We start from the raw sequence: 14,149 nt of genomic DNA, 5'->3' as shown, positions 1-14,149 counted from the left end.
TCCACCTCTCTTCGGCTTCTTCTTCCCAGCTCCCCCTCGTGAGAAGGAGGGCTGGTTACAGTCGCTCCTAGAAGAAGTCGAAGGCAGAATCTTTCCTCGAGGCTTCGACGATGTGATCACCTTGGCCGCAGAGGAAGTGCTAACCAAGCTCTTGGGGTTGGCCGCAGTAGCTTGAGGCTGCCCAGACGCTTTTAAGACTGCCTGGTGGACTAAATGGTCACTGTCGTCAGTGCGCTGTCGTTCCACCGCAGCGTCCACCATCTCTCCTGGGAAGAGAGAGGATTAACTCCGCACCGGACCATTGCGAAGACCCAGAGCCGCCTCACGCCCAGCCGCCCTGGTCACTTGGGTAAGGACTGGGTCCCTACACCTCAAGACCAGGTTGGTCCACAGGTTTGCCGTCTGGTGGGCTAGGTAGGAGATGGCTCTACCTCCAGACTGGCACAGTCTCCCGAAAGCCGGGTCACCTTCAGGAGTGATATTTCCCGAGGTGGCCGCGACCTTAGACACTGTGAGGGACCACAGGTCTAACCAGGAGACTGCCGCCATGGCGGTCGGTTCCAAGGCGAGTGCCTCTTGCTGCGAGAACCATAAGTTCTCCGACAGGAGCTGCTGCAGAGACACCCCCGGAGTTAGCCTAGAGGCGGGGGAAGTAGCTTGGAAGACCTGCCAGATCGTAGCAAACCCTCCTGTCTGGAGATGAGCGAGTCCACCTGGCCCAGCACAAAGTCAGCCAGAGCCGATCGCGGCAGACCCACTGTCGTCTTGGGTTCCTTCTTAGGATCTCAGAACGACTTGAGCCTGGAGGTAGGCTCAGAAGGTGGGAGCGGCAATCCTTCCCCGAGGTCGTTGTGCTGACGAATCAGTGCAATAACCTCTGGATCTCGGGAGTGACTGCGTCTTGTAGAGTAGGACTGTCAAGTCCCTCCAACAAGAGCGCCTCCTGAGACCCTCCTCCTTCAGAAGGAGGAACTCGTGGTGGGACCGTGAGTAGCGCGCTCCTCACGGTCACTCCGGATCACCTCGCTCTTCCCGGCGTAGCCCGAGGAAGTTGAAGGGATCAGAGAGGAAGACCTGACGCTCCCCCCTCGCTCACCGGCAGAACCGGTGTGCTTGGGGGGCTGCAGGCGATTTCCAACCCGCGGTGGCGATCGAGCTGCAGGCCTGGTCGCACGGCTCTCGAGAGCGGCTGGACCGAGAACAGCGGCTCTGGTCCCGAGCGTCAGAGGAGCTGCTGCTGGTCCCCCTACCCGCCTGGTCCTGATGGGAGCGGCGGTCAGGGGACTGTCAGAGTCCGCTTTCACGGTGGGAGCGGGGCCTGTCCTCACGGCCAAAGCCGGTTCTGGTGACCGAGTGGACCTCTTCCTTGCCTCAGCCCGCAGCCGGTCTGGGACCGTCGCGTCAACCCTGGGTACCCGCGTATCTCTACGAGAGCAATCGCTGGTCTGGCGGGAGTCACCTGAGCGACTCTCACCAGTCTTCCACTCCGTGCCTCGGTCCTGGCGCCGAGCGAACTCGGGAGCCTGGACTTTGGCTGCACGGTCACCTGAGGGCTACCGCACACCCGGTACCTCTCGCGAACAAGAGGCTGAGACGGAACCTGATGTAGCGGCAGAGCCCCTAACACCAGGAGAGGAGGCACTGGTGTTAGCCGGTACCCCTCTGGTCCCCGTCTTCTTCCTTGCGGAAGGAGAGACAGGCCCCGCTCCCGAAGGAGTGGGAGGACCAGCGGAAGGCCCCCCGTCACACCAGAGTGAGACGGGCCCTTAGAAGCTCCCGAAGGAGACTTCTTAAGGGGGGAGGAGGCGGCCTTCTTTTCCTTCCTCGGCTGTGAAGCCTTGGAAGTTGAAGGGGAAGAGGCGGCAGCAGACGATGACGACGACACCTTCCTCTTCTTCTTCTTCTTCGTCAGCTTACTCAGGACAGTCGTCAGGTCCTCCATCCAGGATGGAGCCGGGGCAATTGCCGAAGCAACACGGCCCAGTTGCACCTGTCCGGAAGGACCCGCGACTGGAGCAGCAACACCGCGGGCAGGAACAATGTCGGCAGGGGATGATCCAGGTATGGCAGGAGGCGGGGCAGCGGCCAGCAACATTCTGGGTACTGGCGGCAGGTCCAGGGGCGAGCTCTTGTGGCACCGGAAGTCTGGGGCTGAGGCAAGAGCGGCGGAGTCACGACCCTCCTCGGAATACCTGAAGCCTCGCCTGGATAGCAGCTGAAGGTGTTACCATGGTTACATGTTGAGTGTACACCAGGTGAGGAGGGGCGGCATACCCTGGGGTCGAGATGGTGGTGGTTACCGGAGCAGAGCCACACGCCAGGTGATGCAGCAGCCCCCAAAACACTCGGTTTCCCATGGAGACCCAGTGAGAACCAAACCTGGCCGAGGTTGTCACCCGCGGCAGGCACACCTGAGGGAGCAAAGGTCGGGTTAGTAGGGGGGTTGGTTCCCCCTCGCTGCGGGGGGGGGCGGGGCAAGTCCCACCCTGAGTAGCGAACGGAAGGACCCCGAGTGCAACTGAACATCGGGGTATCTCGCCCCCTCCTCCACGCTCGACGGATCGGGCGAAGAGGAGGAGTGAGAAACCTCCCCCCCCCAAAGGGGAGGGACCCATACGCGTGAGTTGAGATGAGGGAGGAAAGAAGACGACGTGTCCGAGACCAGGGGAGTAGCCGGAAAACTTTCCGTAGACTCCCTGGAAGGCTTACGTCGCTTCCTCCTCCCCTCAAATAGCGCCCACTGCTCCTCCGACCAACACAACAAATATCACGGCTCAGTGCGAGAGCATTCGTGCCCCCGACACCGAGCACATAAATCATGAGGGTCAACCTCAGGAAAGGAGCGGAAGGCACCACACTTACAGCTCTCCACACCAGGGCATCTGTGGCTGATGGGGGGCGTGGGGAACTCTCCAGCTCAAGAGAATCCATAATAAAATGAAAATACGAAAGTCACAAGTACTTACAGGATTTTCACACAAACACGCTAGTATGAGAGGCAAACCAAAGTTTGAAGAACGAAGCATGTGACGATGGCGGGCAGAGAGAAGTGGAGAACACGTCTGTCACCCAGCGCAGCCGAAAGCAAAGTGGTTCTTCTCCTCCCAGTCGCGCGGTGCGCTGACTGTCGGACAAGCAGTTAACTACCGTACTCCCTTGTTCGAAGCTTATGACAGATTCCAGCTGCCGCAAGTTACATTCCTATTGTTAAAGGACCGATGGTTTGTATTACGTATCAGAACAAATGGATAAGTATCAATACCTGAAAATAGAAATAAGAAGGATATGGTAGGATATGCCAGTAGAAATTGTACCCATAATCATAGGAACACCAGGCACAACCCCAACATCCCTGAAAAGGAATCTGGAAAAACTAGAGGCTGATGTAGCTCCAGGACTCGTGCAGAAGAGTGTGATCCTAGAAACTGCGCACATAGTAAGGAAAGTGATGGACTCCTAAGGAGGCAGGATGCAACCCGGAACCCCGCACTATAAATATCACCCAGTCGAATTAGAGGACTGTGATAGAGAAAAAAAAATAATAATAATAATACGTAATAATAATAATAACAATAATAAATAAAGAACATTCAATCTCCAATTTATAAGAGAAAAAGACCCACTAAGGGAAATTTGTATTGTTACCTGTTATATGCACATTTTTACACATGAAAAATCTACACATTAGTATACTGTTCTTAGTTTACAATTGCCCGCAACTCTATGCGACACAAGGGCCTCTTAAATTTGGCCATCACGTTTTTCTTGTCTTATCTTCCACAAATCATTATATCCAACTTACCATCTCACTGTTCTCATCCAAGCATTATCCATTTTCCTTGTCTAATCTGCTTCCATTAATTATGTTTTTCTTAAAAGGACAGATAGACATAATTTTTATGGCGATAAATTTGGCTAAATTATAGAATTCCACCTAGATAAGATATTACATTCATAGTTCAATACAAAGGTAAAAGTAATCCAAGGTTTTCTTAACCGCATAGGATAGCTTGGAGGTGAAGAAAGACTCAAGTTCATTGCAACAGCAAAGTCAGGATGTAAGGGCAGGGTGGCAGGACCTTCAGTTTTAAACCATGATTTGTAAGCAGTGGATATTCAACTTAAAAAATACACTATACTTGACATGATGAGCAGTGGTAAAATCAGCTGTAAAAACCTTAAAAGGGATTTTGACGTAGGAAAAATCTATTTCTGGGCGAGGAAGCCGTGTCGCCCAGTGAAATGTGTCTGCTTTAGCACTATTTCTAGTAAAATATTGCTATAATACCAGAGAACTGCTAAATTGGACATGTCAGAAGCCTCTGACTCGCTCACCTATATAAAAGGTGTCGGTATAAAACTGGGGCGAGTGTTAAACACTGCGAGTCAGAGGCTTCTGACATGTCCAATTTAGCAGTTCTCTGGTATTATAGCAATATTTTACTAGAAATAGTGCTAAAGCAAACACATTTCACGGGAGCGACACGGCTGAGCCCAGAAAAAGATATGTGTATGTAGACCTTACATTGCATAGATGTCACTTACTGCAGACAATTATTAGTGTATTTTAACTAACTTTCCACATACATTTCTAATGTCTACTTATTGTCATCTTATTATACCAAGATTTGTAAGCAGTGGATTTACTCAGAATATACACTACTACTTAACATAATGAGCAGTGGTAAAATCAGCTGGTATAACCTTACAAGAATATATGTACGTACATATGTAAACCTTACATTGCACAGATGTTCTTTACTGCGGACAATTATTAGTGCATTTTCACTAGGTTTAACTTTCCACAGATTTCTTATGTGTCACCAATACTTATTTTCATCTTTGGCTTACTTTTTATTCTTCCTTCATGAAATTGAATTACTGTTCAGTATAGCACGGTATTTGAATGATGTGTCTGGAGTTAAATTACAACAAAAGATATACAAATAAAGTTGAAACAGCCTATCATAAACCCTCATATGTTGTGAGCCCAATGAACAGCACTTAAAAAACTATGGAGACATTGGAATGCTCTCCTATACCACAAAGCAGATCAAAGAAAGAGAACTAGCCTTTATGTTTCCTTGTTAGTTGCTCCAAAAGTATGAACTATGGAGAACCAATTTAAATATGTGATAGGATTTACCTGTGGTAATACGAGTAAAAAAGTTAGGCATAGCTGTGGTGATTAAGTTAATAAAATACCATCAGAATAGTTCTTACTCCAAACCAAGATAAAGAAATAAAATCGTACTTTCAACTTTTGGGGTCCAAGTAACATCTTAGTCTAAGATTAAGACAGTACCATCTTGTACCAAATGTTGAAAGGATGAAAGAACCACTCACGTTTCCTCCCAACATAACTAGTCCTGTGAAGAATGTACCCATGCAGACGTGAATGAATCTGATGGCTTCAGAATGACAAAGATGGCCTTGGTTTCATGGGAGAGTCCTATGGACAAGCTATAATAATTTATTATGGCTTAAAAAAAGGGGGGTGAGGCGAGTATGGTTGAGAATGAATTAAACTAATAACCTCAAGGATAAGGATAACAGGTACCTTTTAGTAATAAAAAGGGTATGTTTGATGTGACTAGGACTTCATGTTCCAGGAAATATGCCAAATACTGTACGTACTATATTATAATGCGCTTTGTGTGAAACAAGTTACTGCTACGCTCATAAACTGTAAGCCATAATCAAATGGATTTTACCATAGATGAATTTTGGACACCCCAGAATCTAAAGGGGTTTATAGCAATACACCGTGTGCAAAACTCCATGAAATTTTGTGTACATTCAAAATAGTGAAGGTCTTTTTTCATACAGGTATTTCAGAATAATTGTGAAACTGGAAAATATTTTTTCCCATGATACCTAAGATTCATTCCCATAACTTAAAAAATGATATTGTTATGTTACAATAAAGTTTCATACATACTTACCTGGCAGATATATACATAGCTAAGACTCCGTCGTCCCCGACAGAAATTCAAATTTCGCGCCACTCGCTACAGGTAGGTCAGGTGATCTACCGGCCTGCCCTGGGCGGCAGGACTAGGAACCATCCCCGTTTTCTATCATATTTTCTCTCTTCCACCTGTCTCCTGCGGGGAGGCTGGGTGGGCCTTTAATTGTATATATCTGCCAGGTAAGTATGTATGAAACTTTATTGTAACATAACAATATCATTTTCATACAATCAACTTACCTGTCAGATATATACATAGCTGATTGGCACCTTTCGGTGGAGGGTAAGAGACAGCTACTATATGGAATAGACAGGTAAACAACATATGTTGTAGTATAAATAAAACCTTGGTTCCTACCTGATAGGTGGTAGACTTCGTGGGTGTTTGCCCAGTAGTCTGCATCACCTCAAGAAACTTTAGCGAGATATATGATCTATGGCCAAGAGTTCTTGTGGGTCTGCCGATGGGGTCTTATCCGCTTACTCGGCAGAGCCTGAAAGGACTTTGTCAATGGGTGCTGATCCACTTATATGACAAATCACCTTATGAAGGAGCACACAACCAATCCCGACCACCTGATCCTAACCATATGTTAGAACTAAGGATTGTTCCGAGTTATCCCCGAACTCGTCACAACAACCGTAACTCAAAACCACTACGCACACATACATAATTTCTAAAAAAAATTATACTCATCTAATTAGATATGACAAGATTCTCTTACTGAACAACATAGACGGCCGCCCGTGCTAAACCAAGTCCTCCATTGTTCGAAGAGACTCCAGACCATATCCAAAAAGAAGAAAAGTATATACTTTTAAGGATTGGTGTCGGCTCCCGTACCCAGAATCGTATCCGCCGATACGAACGGACCTAGAGAAAAACACTTCTCATATGTCACACGAACGTCTTTCAAGTAATGAGATGCAAAAATACTGAGTTGCATCTCCAAAATGTCGTATCTATGAGGTTTTTAAGCGACATATTCTTATGAAACAAGAGAACGTCGCTATGCTCTCACTTCATGAGCTTTAACTCTCAACAGTCGTAACTGTTCGTCAGAACAGACCTTATGTGCGCTGTAATGACGTTCTTCACAAAGAATGCCAGCGCATTCTTGGACATCAGTCTTGTGGGGTCTTTTACCGCGCACCAAGACCACCTTGTCTAGAGCCTCCCATCTGATGCTTTCTCTGAATGTAAAACTTTAGAGCTCTTACAGGGCATAGAGATCTTTCTGCTTCTCTTCCTACGAGACTCGATATGCCTTTGACTTCGAATGACTTAGGCCAGGGATTCGAGGGATTCTCATTCTTAGCTAAAAACAGTGTCTTAAACGAGCAAATAGCTGAGTCTCCCTTGAAACCTACTTTATCTTGCAGAGCATGTAATTCACTAACTCTCTTTGCCGTAGCTAAAGATAATAGGAATAGGCATTTTCTGGTGATGTCTCGAAACGAAGCCAGATGAGGAGGTTCGAATCTTTCCGATGAAAGAAACTTGAGGACCACGTCTAGGTTCCAGTTCGGAGGGACCGGTTCCTTCGACTTTGAAGTCTCAAATGACCTTATGAGATCGTGGAGATCTTTATTATCTGCCAGATCTAATCCTCTATTCCTGAAGACAGCCGAGAGCATACTTCTGTATCCCTTTATTGTGGATACAGCTAGATGAGATTGCTCTCTCAGGAATAGAAGGAAATCAGCAATTTCCGCTATAGAGTAGTGGAGGAGGACAACTTCTTAGATCTACACCACCTTCTAAAACCTCCCACTTCGATTGATATACTTTCGTAGTGGAGGTTCTGCGTGCTCTCGCGATCGCGCTTGCCACTTCGCGAGAAAACCCTCTCGCTCTGACGAGTCTTTCGATAGTCGAAAGGCAGTCAGAGCGAGAGCGGGGAGGTTTTTGATGTACCTCTTGAAGTGTGGTTGTCTGAGAAGATCCGTCCTTCTTGGTAGGGATCTTGGAAAGTCTACGATCCACTCTACCACCTCCGTGAACCAATCTTGGGCCGGCCAAAAGGGGGCTATCAATGTCATCCTCGTCTCCTTTGACGCACAAACTTTTTCATTACTAATCCCAGGATTTTGAATGGAGGAAAAGCATATACCGTCTATCTCGAGACCAATCTAGCAGGAAGGCGTCTACCATAAGAGCTCTTGGATCTTCCGCGACCGAGCAAAAGACTGCCAGCCTTTTGGAAATGAATGTGGCGAAAGAGATCCACATGAGGTGTCCCCCACAGCAACCAGAGATCTTGACACACTTGCTCGTGTAGGGTCCACTCTGTATGAAGGACCTGGTTCCTCCTGCTGAGTCTGTCCGCCCTCACATTCTTTTACTCCCTGCAACGAACCTTGTCAGAAGAGATGTTCCTGTGAGACGTCCAAAGCAAAACAAAAGGTCTCTCGTCAGTTCGTAAAGGAACGAGGAGTGAGCCTCCCTCCCTGTTTTCGAATGTAGGCAAGTGCGGTGGTGTTGTCCACGTTTACTTGCACTACTTTGTTCGACACCAGAGGTTCTAGACTCTTCAAAGCCAAGATGCACGGCGAAGAGCTCTTTGCAGTTTATGTGCCAAAGTCACTGCGCTGGTTCCCAGGTGCCTGACACCTCCTTCGAGCTTAATGTTGCTCCCCAACCTTTCTCCGACGCGTCGGAGTACAACACTAGGTCTGGGTTCTGTGTCCTTAGAGAGATCCCTTTGTTCTCTTCCGAGAGGGGGCAACCACCATTCCAGGTGCGATCTTATCTCCAACTGGAATTGGAAAGACGTCCGAAAGTTGTCCAGTTTTCCAACTCCAAGACTTCTTGAGGAAGAATTGAAGCGGACGTAAATGAAGTCTTCCTAGTGGGAAGAACTGTTCGAGCGAGGAAAGGGTCCCTAGAAGGCTCAACCATTCCCTCGCCGACGTATGTTTCCTTCCTTAAGAAGAGAGAGACTATCCGCAAACCTTTTGCGATTCTCTCTTGCGAAGGAAATACTCGAAAACCCCGAGAATCCATCCACGAATCCCCAGATAGACTAAGTCCTGTCTGGGGGTCAGCTGCGACTTCTCGAGGTTCACGAGCAATCCCAACGCTTTGATCAAATCTAAAGTTAACTTCAGGTCCTCCAAGCACGTCTCTCTGATCTGGCCCTGATGAGCCAGTCGTCCAGATACAGAGAGATATTTACTCCTTTGAGGTGAAGAAACCTCGCCACATTCTTCATCAGGCTTGTGAAGACCTGAGGAGCTGTGGACAGGCCGAAACATAAGGCTCTGAACTGAAAAGATCCTTCCCCCCGTCATGAAACGGAGGTACTTCTTCGATGAAGGGTGGATCGGGACGTGAAAGTAGGCGTCCTGGAGATCTAGAGACACCATCCAATCTCCTTGTCGTAATGACGCCAGGACTGAAGCAGAAGTCTCCATGGAGAACTTCTCCTTCCGAACAAATTTGTTCAGAGAGCTGACGTCCAGTACTGGTCTCCAGCCTCCCGAGGCTTTCGCAACCAGAAAAAGGCGATTGTAAAACCCCGGGGAGTTTTGATCTAGTACTAGTTCTATCGCTCTCTTGTCCCACATTTGTTCCACCATCGATCGAAGAGTATCCCTCAGCACAGGATCCTTGTACTTGGCTGTTAGTTCCCTTGGTATTGACGTTAGGGGAGGAGTGTTCAGGAAAGGGATACGATATCCCTTCCTTATTATAGCCAACGATGACGCGTCTGCGTTTATAAGTGTCCAGGCCTCCACAAATCCCAGGAGCCTGGCACCTACTGGTGCTTGGAGGAGAGAAGCTTCATTTTCCCTTTTTAAAGGGACGAAAGGCAGACCTACCTCTCTTCTCCGGAGCCTTCCTTCTTGCGGGAGGTCTGAGTGTCGGACCACCTCGAAAGGACTGAACCGAAGTACTCGGTCCTTCTTGTCAGATGTAGAAGCAGGCTTCTTCTTCCTTGCTGACTGCGTCAGAAGATCCTGAGTCGCCTTCTCAGTTAATGAATGAGCAATGTCCTTCACCAACTGAGAAGGGGAACAAAAAGTCAGACAAAGGCGAATACAGCAGCTGCTGCCCTCTGAGCGTGGGAGACTGCCGTGGTTAAAAAGGCACCATATACCGTCCTCTTTCTTTAGAAGACCTGCTCCAAACAAAGAGGAGATTTCAAAAGAGCCATCCTGTACCGCTTTGTCTATACAAGACAATATGCACAAAAGGGCTTCCGGTTCGATTCCTTCCGAATCATGGGCTTTCTTGGACATCACCCAAGGGACCAACTCTAAGAAGTTGAAAACTTCCAATACATGAAAGATCCCTTGAGGAGATGGTCCAGTTCAGAAATGCCCCACGTAATTCGTGCCGAGTTGAGACCTTGTCGACGTGAAGCGTCAACTAAGGTCGAAAAGTCTGCTTCTGACGTAGACGGGAGAGCAATACCATATCTCTCCCGTCTGATACCAAATGCCTCTTTTACCAGCTAGTCTCGCTGGAGGCATGCAGAAGACCGTTCTTACTAAGTCTTTCTTAGACTTCATCCACGAGTCTAAGGATTGTAGAGCCCTCTTCTAGAAATGGTGGGCTTCATTTTGAGAAAAGACGAAGACTTCGTTTCTTTAGCACTCGAAAACAGAGAGCGCGGAGGAGGAGGAGCGGCAGGAGTCAATTCGTCTCCATACTCCTCAAGAAGCAAGGCAGTCAAAACTTTATAGTTCGACAGTCCTTCTCTTCCTTGATATTCATCATCCGAGTTTCCTTCCAACTCGGGATCTAAATGAGTCTCCGCTCCCTTTCTGTACGTTCCTCCTCTGGAGGAGACAAACTCCTAATAGGAGAGGGGCTAAGGGAATGATATTCTTTCCTCTTCCTCGCTTTAATAGCCTTGGAAGGCGCCAAAAGCTCAGGCTTCTCTTGATAAATAGAAGACGCTTCCCGCTTGGATGACGCTTCTCGTCCGCCAAGCGTCCTGGCTGACGTCTCCTGCTTACTTGGCTGCTGACGTCCGGATGACGCCTCGCGCCTGGAAGACGCTCCGCTCTCAAAAAGGCGTCCTACTTGGCGCCAAAATATTTGGTCGGAGCTTCACGTCTACCAACAGCTTTCAAAGACGCTTCGTTCTAAAAGACGGTCTCACGTCTCTCTGGCGTTAACGAAACTTTCGTAAGCAACCGCTCTCGCTCTCGACCCGAAGCTTCTGTAAGATGTTTGGAAGCTTCACGTCTGCATGACGCTTCTCGTTTAGCAGGGGAGAGAGGACGAGACTTCTTGATTGGAAGCGCAACGTCCTTCCTACGAGGCGCTAAAACTCCCACTAGAGAGGTCAGTTGCTCTTGAACTGCCATAATAATTCTCCTTGAAGCTTCTCCCACGTCAACTGCATGACGCCTTTCGTCATCACTCGGGGGAGAAGTACAAAAGGGTACTTCTGCGTACTCGTCGGGGTGACGCTGACGCCACCTTCGCCTTCTTAATAGAAGAGGGAGCGTCATCTGAGAAACGCTCTGGGCTCAAATCAATTTCGGGGTTCTTCATATGACGCTTCAGAGGTCTCGATAATTTCGACTCCTTCCACCCTCGTTTAGGTGAGGGAGAGGGAGAGGATGAGAAAACACTCACGAACGGACGCCTTTTCTAGAGCGCCCTTGAGCAGCCTGCCACGAAACAGAGCTAGCTGAAAGGTACGTCCTGAATACCCGTTTGGGATTCCCCACGACCTCCTTAAGGCTTTCGACTTTCCCTTCTCCTCTGGGCAATGGGAGCTTGGAAGAGGTCTAGGCCTGGGAGCGTCGCAGGGACGATCAAACGCCCCCTCCACAACACTGGGAGAACTCACTTCACTGTAATGCTCACTTTCACTAGCCTTACCTTGTAAGTCCGCCATTTTGGACTTCATGTTTCGAATCGTAGCTTTCAGATCGGCGATTTCCGAGGCCGATTCCGAAAGTACACTTTGTGAATGAGAAACATAGGGAGAATCTAAATCAGTAGGATTAGAAATTATCAGTAAAAGGCTCAATAGGCCTTGAACTCACACCTTTCAGACATCTAACCCTATCCCTCTCTAACTTCTTCAAATAAGAAGTTAAAGTCTTCCACTCTTCTGCATTTAATCCCTCGCATTCATTACAAGTATTATTAGCAGAACATGAAACCCCCTACATTTACGGCATACAGTGTGAGGATCAACCGAAGCTTTCGGTATCCTCACCCTGCAGCCTACATTCACACACATTCTCACACTCACATTTGAATCAGACATACTGAGAAAAATCCAAAAACAGCAATTCCAAAAACAGTCCACAGTAGCGAATGCCAAAAACACGATCCAGATACGTCACCAAAAAGCCGAGAAACGATGATCAAAGGATGAAATAAGAATCTAAGTCAGGAGGTAATAGCAACAATGTTGATACCACCGGCGACAGAGAAAATATGATAGAAAACGGGGATGGTTTCCTAGTCCCCTGCCGCCCAGGGCAGGCGGTAGATCACCTGACCTACCTGTAGCGAGTGGCGCGAAATTTGAATTTCTGTCGGGGACGACGGAGTCTTAGCTATGTATATATCTGACAGGTAAGTAGATTGTATGAAAATAATATATATATCAAATAAAAATGATAAAGAACTAAAATATCAAGAAATAATTTAAAAAATCTGGTAAAATAATAGGTATATCATAAATAGGTCAAAATTTTGGTAGGCCAAACATTGGTCTACGTCATTGAAGCCAGACGGTACATGACTGAGTCTCAGTCCAAGTCACCATATTCCAAGACTAAGCTTGGCCAGGAGACCCCAGCCTTGAGTTCATTATTGATGGCTGGTACTGAACTAATAACTGGTTATGTAAGGAATGGAATGAGGATGGCTGGTGGCAATTCTGGCAACAGGTAAGACGTGCGATGCAAACGTGAAATGCAACAGGCTAATAGGCATCAACAGGCTGAAAAGCAAGTACAGGTGAAAAAGGACACACAATTTAGAAAGACTTGGCAGAGAAGCAGGACCAAGGTGAGGCATCATCCAAGCACCAACACTCTTACTATGGCCCATGAAGATGTAATGGGTGTGTGTCTGGTACCAAAGCAAGACACATCAGTAGCTGATCTCCTTAACCAATTCACCTTGAACATCTTCCCCTCTGTAGCTAACTAAGTACTGAACAAGTGGCTGCAGCCTCAGAGGACTCAACTACCAGCATAGCATCTTTACAGGATGGGAGCAGTCATCACATCAGACAAAGGCAGTAAATTACTGCACCTGGTGAAGAGGATTTAATCCAAAGTTTCAAGAGCACAGATTACAGGAACTATAAAGCATCATGTCAGCCATAAGCTAAGCTTGGGGAAACATCAGTGATGTTGTAAGCAAGAGCCTGGCTCCCGAAAAATATATCGAACTGGCAAAAGGCATATCTCTTCTTCCTGAAATAATTTCATATCTCAGGTAAATGACTGCACAGATAGCAAGATGCCAAAGTAAAATAGAGATGTATCCATTGTATGAACACTAACATATAGAAGTAAAACTTCAAAGATCAGAACTATAAGAGGGAGTGGTGACTGGCTGGATCTTTCCTGATTTGAAGAGTAAATTAGTCTTTAGCCTACTTAATCATGATAGGAAAAACATTGTTTTAACTTTGGTTACCCTTCAATAATGTTATCAATAATAGAACAAATACAAAATACATTAGATTTTTAATGTTATTTTTCTAAAAATTAATAGAACAGAGAGAGAGAGAGAGAGAGAGAGAGAGAGAGAGAGAGAGAGAGAGAGAGAAAGAGGAGAGAGAGAGGAGAGAGAGGAGAAACGAGAAGAGAGAGAGAGAGAGAGAGAGAGAGAGAGAGAAGCACATTTCAACCGGACCACAGAGCTAAAAAATTACTTTACTCTCACGGTTTTCTAAGAAGGACACATTTTTTATAGATTTCTTTGTGCCACTTTCTCCTGTACTTTCTTTGAACAGGCACTATAATATTTTGCTACAAATAAACAACTGTTTATTTACTAACAATTTCACCTGCCATCAGTGTTTTTACCTTAGTACTTAAAATTTCATTGTGTACTAGCGTGAGTAATAAAAATTTCCACTGAAAATAACTACATCTCCAAAGATCTACACTGTTTGTTTGTTTAAGTTTGGCTCCTTACATTAGATTTTCCTTAATTCAAACCCTTTCTTTATCTTATATTTT

The sequence above is a fragment of the Macrobrachium nipponense genome, chromosome 27, assembly GCF_015104395.2.
Source record: "Macrobrachium nipponense isolate FS-2020 chromosome 27, ASM1510439v2, whole genome shotgun sequence".
NCBI lineage: Eukaryota > Metazoa > Arthropoda > Malacostraca > Decapoda > Palaemonidae > Macrobrachium > Macrobrachium nipponense.
Note: the sequence above shows the minus strand (reverse complement) of the source record.